This window comes from Manis pentadactyla, chromosome 4, assembly GCF_030020395.1.
Source record: "Manis pentadactyla isolate mManPen7 chromosome 4, mManPen7.hap1, whole genome shotgun sequence".
In the NCBI taxonomy this organism is placed as follows: domain Eukaryota; kingdom Metazoa; phylum Chordata; class Mammalia; order Pholidota; family Manidae; genus Manis; species Manis pentadactyla.
In genome coordinates, this window is record NC_080022.1 from 168308509 (window position 1) to 168322840 (window position 14332).

The 14332-nt window shown below is 35.5% G+C and overlaps 1 protein-coding gene across 5 annotated transcripts in view; it reads right to left on the minus strand.

The window, feature by feature from the left end:
- FBXL20 (F-box and leucine rich repeat protein 20) overlaps window positions 1–14332 on the minus strand; it is a 114101-nt gene that overhangs the window by 92673 nt on the left and 7096 nt on the right. Inside the window, exon 1 of one of the 5 annotated variants that reach the window (XM_057501445.1) lies at window positions 2145–2644. The exons of the other annotated variants lie outside the window; for them this stretch is intronic. The gene's annotated coding sequence lies outside the window, so the exon portion shown is untranslated. Of the gene's footprint in view, window positions 1–2144; window positions 2645–14332 lie in introns of those variants that run through there. 5 annotated transcript variants of the gene reach the window in all.

Below are 14332 nucleotides of genomic sequence, written 5' to 3' on the forward strand. Positions count from 1 at the left end.
AAGTTATGTAGATCTAATGTACAGCATGGTGATTATAGTTAACATTACTGTACTGTATATTTGCAAGTTGTTAAGAAAGTAGATCTTGAATGTTCTCACCACATACACACAAAATATATATGCAAATATATCAAATCATCATGTTGTACATCTTAAACTTATACAATGTTGTATATCAATTATATCTCAATAAAGCTGGTAACACAAGAAATAAACTAAAAAGGGAACCAACAGAAATAAAGAAATGTAATTTACATAAGGATTACAGAATGTACTAATAGGTTTACATTTACTAGTTTTTCTTGAACATAAAAAAAGGAACAAAATTAAAATCAATGCAGACTGAGGAAAAAGCAGACGAGTGTCATTATTGGATATATGAATAAATTAGCACTCAACCTACAACACAGGGTTGGTAACTCTACTCTGGCAGTGTGCTCAGTCCTATGGACTGACATAGGGGTCTATTTCCAAAACAGTGCTGATCCAAGGCAAAATGAAAAATATTAGCACAATGAGATTTGTCATAAGTCTACATGCATTCTGTTCTTAAATATAGGGGGTATGGTATATTTTTCAGACTTGGTGTAAATTAATCTGTATTTTATTTTAAATGGTTATCAGTGGCATATGATGCTTTTAAAAATAAGTTGGTAAGCTTTTATTAGTCCCCTCCCTCTTTCTTTTTTTCCCCACTTTACTAATCCAAGGCTTTTGTAGATTTCCTAGAATTTATGTTTGATGAGACAGTTGTATAAAGAGTATGGTCATGAAAGACTTTATGAGGTTGTCTGCCATCAGCCATAAAAAATGAACAAAAACACAGATGTTTAAAAATAAATCAAACTAATAGGCATGAACCTAAAGCAGAATTTTAAAATTCAGCTATCTTTTCTCTGGGGCCATTTTCTTATTAGGAGGAAGATTCTCCAATCTCTTACCTGGTAGATGGAATTCTAGAACCAGGGGAGGGAAGGAGATAGAGGTTCCACTATTTAGTGTGGCATCTTAGCCCCATCCTCCTCATGGTTTGGGGTCCTGAACTTCTCAAATTCAGTTCCTCCAAGGAATAATCTCCTGAATTCTAGAAGGCTGAAGGCTGTTGTCCAACTACTCAGAATGAAGAGGGTGAGTGCATGGGGTTGCGGGGAAGGCCAGTGGGGCAGAGAGGGTCTATTTCCTATTACAGACATCTAGACAACCCCATCTTCTCAGCTTCCAACTGTGGTATATGGTACCTCCATGCTCTGAGCTTTTCAGGCAGGGTCCTGCAGAAAATAATGATCTGCCTCTTGCCAACATTCTCCTCTACAGGCACTTGGGTTTGGTTTTCCTCAGACTCCTCTGCTAGGTCATTTACTACTACTTTCTGCTTTGCCTCTTCCCACATGAGTAGGATTACAGATATCTCAGCTTCAATGATAGAGTGTATATTTCTGCTTTTATGACTTTTCAAGACAGCCTGTAAATAATTTTACTTCGCTGTCTCAAAACAGAAAGGGGTAATTTTTATAATCTTTTAAATCAAATAACCTTGAAAATGACCCAACTACTGTTCAAGGACTAAATGTTCTGTTTGATAATTAACTCCCAGAGTATAACACAATTGAAATCAAGAACTCAAATGCTCGGTTAAATTAGACTACTTGTTTTTCAAATAGAGCCTACACTTTCTCATCTCCATAGTTTTTTATCTTCTACCTGGAAATCATTCCATTTTTAATGCTCTGCTCCAATTTCACATGTCCATTAAAGCTTCTTTGATCTTTTCGGTCAGAGGGGAATGCCTCTTTCACACTTCAGGTTTTCATGAGAAAGAGTTTTCTATTAATGCACTCTGGCTTCTCTTTACTGATGGAGATGGACTAATTTACCTGAACGAACCTGGTTAGGTAATCTCAAGAATGGAGAGAAAACCTCACTCATCTCTGTGTTTCTACCTTTTCAAGGTGTAGAGCAAGCATTCTCCACTTCTTTAGCGCCGGACCCCCATGTAGGGTGGCCAGATTCAGTACAGCACTGCTTGAACCAGATGGGTCTACCTAAAGGACTTTAGTTAAAAAGCATAATTTGGCTCACACACTGAAAGCTCTATTCTCCAACCTGGTCTCTGCTGGGAATAAAATTGGCATTTTGATGCTTACCTGCCACTCCTGTTTTCTCCATTTGTTCACAACATCAGTGAAGACACAGGATGCTTTACTTGAGACCTCTTCAGAAGTCCCAATATTCTCCAGGTAGATAGATATATGTTCTCTTACTTTCCTAAAATCCACAGCACATTGCTTATAGTCTTATTAAGACCTTAAATTTTGCTTACTACATTGATGGTCTTCTAACCTACTAGGCCGTAAGCTTTTAGAAGGTAGATTATCCACAGTGCCTTACACAGATGACAAGCCACAAAATAAATACTTGTTGGATTGACTGACTGAAGGGCTAAAAGTTTCTTTAAATTATAAGGAAATATTTTATGGTTTCTTGTTATTTCAGGTTATACTTATTCTAAAGTCACAACAACTACATATCAATATTGTTAGATTATAACTAATCTTATAACTAAGATTTTGTTTTTCTTTGCCAAATTTGCACCACAATATGTTGGGTCATTATCACCATTTTTGTTTTTTGTCTGTGTCCCCTAGGATTTTTTATTTAATTATATATCTTATAAACTTAAAACTAAAAATAACTGTTTATACTGAGACAACAAATTCAAATGAAATGGACAGAATCTAAGCTGATATCTCAAGTAACCTTTCTATATAATAAAAGTCAAAGACAATAACCACTCTAATTCATTGTATTAGTATATCATCATCAGTTACTTTAGTGGTTAAAAATAAGAGTACATAAAGATGATTAGAAGATATAGCCAAACTAGATACTGTGTCACTCTTCTGCAGTATAAAAGTTATAAACTGAGAAAATACATTTTTTGGCGTAATTGGAGTATTTCAAAATAGGGAGTCAGAATTGGATCTTTTAAATCTCAGATTAAAATCTCAGATTTTTAAATCTCAGATTAAAAATATAGTTGACACCAATGAAAATGGCAGAATAATGGATTTCAAAATCACACCTCTACATAAAACTAACAAAAAATTGGCAAAATAAAAATTTTCTGACCCTTGGAAATTAACCAAAGGCTTGTAACAACCCAAGGAGTGTATATTCAAGAAAAAAGGCCGAGTCTCAGTTAAGAACAGAGTTCTGTGGCATTTTTATCTTACCCTAATTCTCAGGTAAGCAGTAGCCTTGAAAAATAACAGCTTGCATTGCTGGTTACTGAGGAACCAAAACATCTAATTTTCAAAATGTTGTAATAATTTATCTTAACCAATCTGGTTGTTCCCTGGAAGACTAGCTCAAAAGGCTTTTCTTTATTTTGTCTACTCAAAAACAGTCTAGTGCTAAAGAAACTACCTCACTTTGTTGAAAACATTTACAGGCAAATGTTTTAGTCACTCCTGCCTGAGGTACGGGTAACAGTTGGGGCAAACAGGAAGGGGCCAGAGAATGAGATGGCTATAGGGCACTGACAAGCTCCAATACACTCCCAGGAACGCAGAAGACCACATGCATGCCCAGGGCTGTGCACATGCCCAAAGACCTGAGGAGGCCCTAAGCTACCGCCTCTGGCTGACAAGGAGGCACTGTAGAAGCAGGAAGTGAAAGCTAAGGCATCACTGTGAACTGCCTGGCTGAAGCTGCCAGCATGCCTCAACACGTTCAATGCACCCCTCAGCAAAGACTGAGAGAATCTTTGGTTGCAGGTGTTTAAGGAAATCTCTGTACAATCATCAGCTGACTGCTGAGCTAATGGAACAGAGAATTGAGTGAACTTCAACAGAACACATGACAGAGAACACAGACTTTACAGGATTCATTCAGAAAAGACATTAAACAAACAATACTATTGCACTGAGCAGCCTCAACAAACGCAGGAAGGGGGAAACATGATTCCTCAAGTGGCCACATTTTAGTATTCAGAATGTCCAATTTTCAACAAAAAATTACAAAGCATGCAAGGAAATTATTTGCAAATCATGTATCTATATGATAAGGTTCTAATACCCAAAATAAAAAACTCTTACAACTCAGCAACAAAAATACAAATAAACCAATTTAAAAACGTGTGAATAATTTGAAAAGACATTTCTCCAAATAAGATATACAAATGAAAAGATGCTCAAACAAAAAAGCAACCTACAGTACGGGAGAATATATTTGGTAAATGAATTATCTGATAACAGGTTAACATCCAAAATATATAAAGAGCCCAAATGGCTCAACACTAAAAAAACAAATAACCTGATTAAAAAACGGGCGGAGAACCTGAACAGCCACTTCTCTAAAGAAGAGATACAGATGGCCAACAGGCACATGAAAAGATGCTCCACATCGCTAATCATCAGGGAAATGCAAATCAAAACCACAACGAGGTATCTATCACCTCACACCAGTTAGAATGGCCACTATCCAAAAGACAAGAAATAACAAAGGCTGGCGAGGGTGCAGAGAAACAGGAATCCTCCTACACTGTTAGTGGGAATGCAAATTGGGCAACTCCTGTGGAAAGCAGTATAGGGGTTCCTTAAAAAAACCAAAAGTAGAAATGCCATTCAATTCAACGATTCCACTTCTAGGAATTTACATGAAAAAAACAAAATCCCTGATCTGAAAAGATATATGCACCTCTATGTTTATTGCTGCATTATTTACAATAGCCATGATACGAAAGCAACCTAAGTGTTTATCAACAGATGAATGGATAAAGAAGATACGGTACATATACACAATGGAATATTATTCAGCCATAAAAAAAGAAAAGAAATCCTGCCATTTGCAGCAACATGGATGGATCTAGAGGGTATTATGCTCAGTGTGACATAAGTCAGGCAGAGAAAGAAAATTTCGTATGATTTCATTTATTTGTGGAATATAAGTACAAAGCAAAACAGAATGAACAAAATAGCAGTAGACTTCCAGACTCTGAGAAGTGACTGGTGGTGACCATGGGGGAAGGGTTGCAGTGGATGGGTGGGGAGGTGAAGGGGATAAAAGGGTATAAAAATTCTTAATAATAATATAAGTTGGTCACAGGGACAGTAGGATAGCATGGAAAATAAGCCAATGCTTCTGTAACATCTTCCTAAGTTGACAGATAGTAGCTGTACTAGTGGGGGTAAGGATTTAATAATATGGTTAACTGTTGAGCCACTGTGTTATATACTTGAAACTAATATAAGACTGTATATCAATAAAAAAATTAATGAAATAAAATAAATTCAAGACCCAAACATCCTGATAAATGTGATTCAAGAGAGCCTGAGGAAAGAAAACATTTGAGTGTCTACATTTTTTAAACAATTGTTTTACAAGCATCAAAAAAAGATGCTCAACATCATTAATCATGAGAAATACAAAATAAACCACAAAGCAAAACCACAGATATACCACCTCACACTCACTAGAATGTTATAATTAAAAAAAAAAAAAAAGGAAAAGAACAACTGTTAGCAAGGATATGGAGAGATCTGAACCACTGTACATTGCTGGTGGAAATGTGAAATGGTACAGCTGCCGTGGAAAAGTTTGGTTTCCTCAAAATGTTAAACATAGAAGCATGACATGAGCGAGCAATTCCACTCCTAAGTATGTAACTGTAAGAACTGAATACAGGTTTCAAATACATACTTGTTCATAGTAATACTCACAGTAGCACTATTCATAATAGCTAACATGTGGAAAAAACCCAAATGTCTGTTAAAGAATAGACAAAATGTGGTACAGCGATACAATGGATTATTCAGTCATAAAAAGGAATGAAGTATTGGGGTGCTACATTATGCTAAGAAGCCCGTCACAAGAGATGACATACTGTATGACTCCATTCTTTGTCAGTCCAGAAAAGAGAAATCTACAGAGACAGAAAGTAGATTAGTGGTTCCTCACAACAAGAGGGTAGTGAGGAATGGCAGGGGTAATAGATAAAGAGTACAAGTTTCTTTCTGAAGTGTAGAAAATGTTCCAGAACTATGGTGATGGTTTGCACTTACCTGTGAATATATAAAAGCCATTGAATTATATACTATAAAGGGTGAACATTTTTGTAATGTGAATTATATTTCAAAAAAAATAAAAATATTTACTCAAATTGCTCTTTGAAGAAAGACAAAAATAAATTACAGTAGACTTCTCCTGAGTAATGAGTTTAGAAGACAATGGAGGAATGAATACCTTTGGAGTGCTGAGGGAAAACTGCGGCTGAGAACTCTGTATCCAGCTATCCCCAGGTGACCCCAGCAAAGAGGAGAAACGAGGGATGTCTCCACAGATAGAGTAATTAGGTGAGTTCACCACTCATAAGTCCACAGTAAAAGAACTTTTAAAAAGGATCTATTTTCAGAAGAGATGAACCAGGAACTTCTGCTTCTGCTTACAGGAGTGACTGATCAATTATTCTCAAGAGCCCTCTGACCAACGACCACTAAAAAGTTGGGTGAAATATTTAAAATAATAATAATAATATGTTTTCAAAGCAAAAAAAAGCTGGAAAACCTAGAAGAAATGGACAACTTCCTAGAAAAATATAACCTTCCAAAACTGACCAAGGAAGAAACACAAAATCTAAACAAACCAATTACCAGCAAAGAAATTGAAGTGGTAATCAAAAAACTACCCAAAACCAAAACCCCCGGCCCAGATGGATTTACCTTGGAATTTTATCAGACATACAGAGAAGGCATAATACCCATTCTCCTTAAAGTTTTAAGAGGAGGGAATACTCCCAAACTCATTCTATGAAGCCACCATCACCCTAATACTTAAAACAGGCAAAGACACCACCAAAAAAGAAAATTACAGACCAATATTCCTGATGAACAGAGATGCAAAAATACTCAACAAAATATTAGCAAACCGAATTCAAAAATACATCAAAAGGATCATACACCATGACCAAGTGGGATTCATCCCAGGGATGCAAGGATGGTACAACATTCGAAAATCCATCAACATCATCCACCACATAAACAAAAAGAAGGACAAAAACCACATCATCTCTGTAGATGCTGAAAAAGCATTTGACAAAATTCAACACCCATTCATGATAAAAACTCTCAACAAAATGGGTATAGAGGGCAAGCACCTCAACATAATAAAGGCCATATATGATAAACCCACAGCCAACATCAACGTGAACAGTGAGAAGCTGAAAGATTTTCCTCTGAGATTGGGAACAAGACAGGGATGCCCACTCTCCCCATTGTTACTCAACACAGTACTGGAGGTCCTAGCCACAGCAATTAGACAAAACAAAGAAATACAAGGAATCCAGATTGGTAAAGAGGAAGTTAAACTGTCACTATTTGCAGATGACATGATATTGTACATAAAAAACCCTAAAGACTCCACTCCAAAACTACTAGAACTGGTATCAGAATATAGCAAAGATGCAGGATACAAAATTAACATACAGAAATCTGTGGCTTTCCTATACACTAACAATGAACTAATACAAAGAGAAATCAGGAAAACAATTCCATTCACAATTGCATCAAAAAGAATAAAATACTTAGGAATAAACCTACCCAAGGAAGTGAAAGACCTATACCCTGAAAACTATAAGACACTCTTAAGAGAAATTAAGAGGACACTAACAAATGGAAACTCACCCCATGTCTTGGCTAGGAAGAATTAATATCGTCAAAATGGCCATCCTGCCCAAAGTAATATACAGATTTGATGCAATCCCTATCAAATTACCAACAGCATTCTTCAATGAACTGGAACAAATGGTTCAAAAATTCATATGGGAACACCAAAGACCCTGAATAGCCAAAGCAATCCTGAGAAGGAAGAATAAAGTGGGGGGTATCTCGCTCCCCAACTTCAAGCTCTACTACAAAGTCACAGTAATTAAGACAGTTTGGTACTGCACAAGAACAGAGCCACAGACCAGTGGAACAGAATAGAGACTCCAGACATTAACCCAAACATATATGGTCAATTAATATATGACAAAGTAGCCATGGACATACAATGGGGAAATGACAGTCTCTTCAACAGATGGTGCAGGCAAAACTGGACAGCTACATGTAAGAGAATGAAACTGGATCACTGTCTAACCTCATACACAAAAATTAATTCGAAATGGATCAAAGACCTGAATGTAAGTCATGAAAGCATAAAACTCTTAGAAAAAAACATAGGCAAAAATCTCTCGGACATATAAACATGAGCGACTTCTTCATAAACATATCTCTCCGGGCAAGGGAAACAAAAGCAAAAATGAACAAGTGGGACTATATCAAGCTGAAAAGCTTCTGTACAGCAAAGGACACCATCAATAGAACAAAAAGGTACCCTACAGTATGGGAGAATATATTCATAAATGACAGATCTGATAAAGGCTTGACATCCAAAATATATAAAGAGCTCACGCACCTCAACAAACAAAAAGCAAATAATCCAATTAAAAAGTGGGCAGAGGAGCTGAACAGACAGTTCTCCAAAGAAGAATTTCAGATGGCCAACAGACACATGAAAAGATGCTCCACATCGCTAGTCATCAGAGAAATGCAAGTTAAAACCACAATGAGGTATCACCTCACACCAGTAAGGATGGCTACCATCCAAAAGACAAACAACAACAAATGTTGGCGAGGTTGTGGAGAAAGGGGAACCCTCCTACACTGCTGGTGGGAATATAAATTAGTTCAACGATTGTGGAAAGCAGTATGGAGGTTCCTCAAAAAGCTCAAAATAGAAATACCATTTGATCCAGGAATTCCACTCCTAGGAATTTACCCTAAGAATGAAGCAGCCCAGTTTGAAAAAGACAGATGCACTCCTATGTTTATCGCAGCACTATTTACAATAGCCAAGAAATGGAAGCAACCTAAGTGTCCATCAGTAGATGAATGGATAAAGAAGATCTGGTACATATACACAATGGAATATTATTCAGCCATAAGAAGAAAACAAATCCTACCACTTGCAACAACATGGATGGAGCTAGAGGGTATCATGCAGTGAAATAAGCCAGGAGGAGAAAGATAAGTACCAAAGTATTTCACTCATGTGGAGTATAAGAACAAAGAAAAACTGAAGGAAGAAAACAGCAGCAGAATAACAGAACCTAAGAATGGACTAACAGTTACCAAAGGAAAAGGGAGTGGGGAGGACGGGTGGGAAGGGAGGGATAAGGGCAGGGAAAAAGAAAGGGGGCCTTACGATTAGCATGTATAATGTGGGTGGGGGCATAGGGAGGGATATGCAACACAGAGAAGACAAGTAGTGATTCTACAGCATCTTACTATGCTGATGGACAGTGACTGTAATGGGGTTTGTGGGGGGGACTTGGTGAAGGGGGGAGTCTAGTAATAATGTTCTTCATGTAATTGTAGATTAATGATAACAAAATGAATTTTAAAAAAATCAAACACTACATGTGTAACTACATACTATATAATGAATTCCTGGAACTATTGGTGAAAGAGTTACTTTCCTGTTAGTCTTTTTCTAACCTTGTTTAATTTCTGCTTACATCTCTGAGGGCTGCCCCACTTAGAGACAGCAGTTAACTCTCAGTAGCTACTGTTTTGTTTCCCTAAAGAGGTATCACTAAAACCAAAGAAATTTCTAATAAAAATCTGCCTATCTTTTCCCTTCATCCTCCCTTGTAAATATAGAGAGGATGTCACAGAGAAAGATAAGAAATTCATATCTGTACTTTAAAAAACAAATTCTTACACCTGGTAGTAAAGTGCTAGTATTTTTTAAAAGCAGGGTCAGTGTATTTCGTTTTCTTTTAAAAAGCCCTTAAGTATAGTGCATCTTGTATCAGGAGCATGAGGATCACAGAAATTGTTAATGCTTTTCATGAAATTGGTTATAACTCTCTCATACATCTACCACTTGCATGTACCAGAACCCACTATTTTTCTCATGGATCTTTCTTCCTAACTAGACCACAAACTCTCTAAGGCAAAGACAATGTTTTTTTTCTTTTTCTTTTTCTTTTTTGTTCAAATAGGTATCACTGATATACACTCTTATGAAGGTTTCACATGAAAAACATTGTGGTTACTACATTCACCCATGTTATTAAGTCCTCCCCATACACCCTGAAGTCACTGTCCATCAGCGTAGTGAGATGCCACAGAGTCACTACTTGAAAGACAATGTTTTGGAGCAGCTTTGTACTTCTAACACCTATTAATATCTGACACAGTTTGGTGCTAAATACATTTGAACAGAACTGAACTCCTACTAGGATTACATGCCTTGGTTTTCTATACCGAGATTTTCTGAACCCTGGACAAGGTCAGGTGTTTTGCTGAGCTCCTGGACACATTTGTTCTTGGTAGCTTGAGAGGCTGTAAGTGTGGTGTGGCAGTTTCATTAATGAAACTGAATTTATTTGATCATGTAAAATGTACACATTGGAAATTTTACATAAGTTGTACTATAATGTACATAAGTTACCACACCTTGTTTCTAAGGCTTGAACATCTAGAATAGAAATGTGAGGGAAAGGGTATTGATCACATGATGTCAAATTCTTGATATGTAAATGTATTTCCCATGGCAGATACTGTATCAAAAAAACTGCAAATACAAGTTACTTCTGTATCCCTCATCCCAAGTGTTTCTTTAACAGAAATGTACATCACCATCTTTTAGGAAACTTCTAAGAAACTTGCACACTCCCATCCAGTGAATGCAGTGTTTCAAGGAATTACATTGTGCAAAAACTTCATTGGTATTCCAATTGTTATTCAAGTTGTTACTTATTTATCTCTACTACAGAATTCAGTTACAATAAAAGAAACTGTTTCATTTATTCCTCCCTAATAATGTCCATTTAACTCAGAGAATACTATTATAAAGAAAGAGCTTTTAATATTTTTCTTTTTTGAGGTATAATTGACAGACATTCCATTAGGTTTAATCTTTAATTAACATTAACCCAGTTTGTATTAAGATAGGGAAAAATATATTGGAAATCTTATTTTAGAGCTGTAAAGCAAAGAGACATAAGTAGTTTTTCCCCAGGGCTCAGTGCAAGTTGACTGTAATACCAACATTATGTCCCTTGAGAGCTTGATTCCTATTTTTAGGCCTAACTTTTCTTTTCTGGACCACAGACTGATGACCTCAGAAGAAACTGTCACTCAGGGACTACAATCCATCTTTAGAGGCATATAATCTAAATACAATTATTCTTTCTTAAGGAATGTGTAGTCCTCAGTAAAACTGCGTTCTTTATTGTTGTGTAGATCTAGATTTGGGAAGCTTCTTTTGTATAATGCCAATCAGCTGTGGCTAATACCACCAAATATTAAGGCCCTTATCTTCCTAAAATTACCATTCATAATAATATGTTAGGGAAGTTACAGTATTAAATAAATGTTTTAAGTTGCCCAAAGAGAATTCCAAAATATATCAGGTTTCTTTCCTACAAATGGGTTGCAGAAATAAGTCATGATGTGCTTTTTCAATGTGAGCGTCTTTAAAATGAAGGGCATGTAAACAATTTTCCAAAAACTGGTAAGGATGAGTGTGGAGAAGGGGTATTAGTAATGCAGTGCTTTTTTAAAAAAAATAGATGCATCTCTACTTGTCCATGTTCAGTCACGCCATAGATTTATTTTCTACAAATCAGAGAAGGAAGAATGACCAGTTTCTGGGGTACAAGTTGACTGATCTAATGTTTTAAATGTCATTTTACAATTTGGTGCCAGATTCTCAGTCTTAGAGGAGACATTTATTCACATTTGACTAACAATGAATATGATAATGATTGCAGTATAAACTCCTGACTGAAACATTGCTAAATTATTATCGTTCAACTAGATTAAAATTCATAGGTGTTCCTGTTTAATAAATCCAATATATAAAACTGAATCAGATGAATAGTTACATTCTTTCCTTTATAATAGAATTTTTCCTTTAAATAGTAAATTCCTTTAAAGCATTTAAAATAATGATTTATACAAAGTCTACTTAAAAACACTTCTACTCCACGAAGTTAATGTAATGATAGGCATCTTTATTGAATCCTTATTGTACAATATACACTGTGCTAAATGCTATACAAACAGTATAGAATTTAATCCTCACAATCCAGTGCAATAGGCATTCTGCCCATTTTAGATATTGAAAATTTGAGACTCAGCGAGATTAAATAATTTGTCCAAGTTTACAGTGATGGTAAGTGGCAAAGCCAGGGTTCAAACTCCAAAGCTAATGCTCTTAAGTAGGTACTCTCTCTACGTAAAGTATATAAATTTACATAAATCCTAAGAAATTGAATCACAGCACAATAAACTCCCCTGGATACCATACAATCATATCCATTTCTCATTCCCTTAGCAAAGATGTTCATTTGGACAGATACACGTTTTGTTTTCTTCCTAAAATTAAGATTCATAATAACATGTTAGGGAAGTTACAGTAAATGAAACAAAGTTTCTTTTATTGTAACTGAATTCTGTAGTAGAGATAAATAAGTAACAACCTGTTCATTTGGACAGATACACCATTTACTTCAATGGTGTATGGGGAGGACTTAATAATATGGGTGAATGTAGTAACCACAATGTTTTTCATGTGAAACCTTCATAAGAGTGTATATCAGTGATACCTATTTGAATAAAAAAGAAAAAGAAAAAAAAGGAAAAAAACATTGTCTTTACCTTAGGGAGTCTAGTTAGGAAGAAAGATCCAATGAGAAAAATAGTGGGTTTTGGTACATGCAAGTGGTTTTGTTCTGTTTTATTTTCCAGTGTCCACCTCTGTTTTTATCAGAATTCAGGGTCCAAACAAGCAGGAATCCAAAGCAGGATATAGGTAAGATCAGTCTATTTTGCCCTTACTAGCATTCATAAGAAATATAAGAACACTGGCAATAAATTGAGTATCTAAGCTCTAACCTACAGCAAGTTGGTGGATTTATTTATAGAGAATCACAGAATTTCCAGGCTAGAACGAACCTTAAGAGTTGAGACAAGAGGTCCAGAAAGGTAACTTACCCAAGCTCACATAGATATCAGTGTACACACACAAAACACACACGTTTGTATATTCTTGTATAAATGTTTATGTATGTATATGTTTACTTATGTGTGTATACAAACATATCTGTGTATATAAAATACATGTATGGGAGTCCTATTTCATTGTTTAGAACTGAATTATTTCCCTTTATAAAATCTTTAAGATGTCATCTTAATACTTTCATTCTCTCCTTAATCAAACTGATTTCAAAATTAGAACATTAGACTATATAGATAATGTGGTTCAAAAAATAAGATAACAAAATAAGCATGTCATATTCTAATAGAGAACCCTGGCAAACCTTGCAACTAACATTTACAGTTAACACGAATTGTTAATTTGCAGGGAACTTCAAATCCCTTTTCTTTTTTCTTCTCCCCACCCACTTCATAAAAGGAGAAAAGAAAACACAAAACAAAACTGGCTGTTTTAACTGCAATTCAGGATATAGGTGAGTTGGCAATGACCTTCCTTGGGCTTAAACTGTAAACCAAGGGTGATACATATGTAAGAATAGGTACTTTACACTTTAAAACCTGCCATATCTAGAAATTTTATTGTTTTCTTTTTGCCACATAAATTCCCTTACTCTGCCAACAGTAAAGCAAAGTTGAAGCACCCTGAATAGCTATAACTATGGCATCTTATTACTGCAAATTGTAAGTAAAACTAAGAATGTTTTTCCATTTTTTACTTTTAAATGATTACAAAATTCTGTCTTATCCTCCAGTTGATCAGGAAGTCACACTCACCAACAAATACCGTAACAGTTGTTACATCTGATTATATAAAATTGGGCAGGTATTTGATAAATTGCCAATCTTCACCTCCATGTTGTTAGATGTGATTTCTGTTTCAGCCCCAAAGGAATGCATAAAATCAATTCACTACTTACTTTCAGTGTTTTATCTCCCTTTTTCAATTTTTACTAGAAATTCCTGGAATCAAGGACAAAAATGACAGAAGACATTGCCAATATTTATTTCATAACTGACTAAATCCTTATCTACCATGATTTAATAGGTGACTTGAATTTCATAACAACTTTAGAGACTAAACAAAAGTAGATTAATTACATTTCCACCTTATTACAACTGTCAGATATGAAGCTTATTAAAGCCAACAAAATATCATAAAATCAAATAGGCTATAATTCACATGCCTGCTAAATAGTTGCTAGGTATGTGCTAAAAATAAATATCCAGCAAAGCCATTCTTTTAACAGAAAATCTTCAGAAGCTAATGCAAATTCATTCATTCGTAT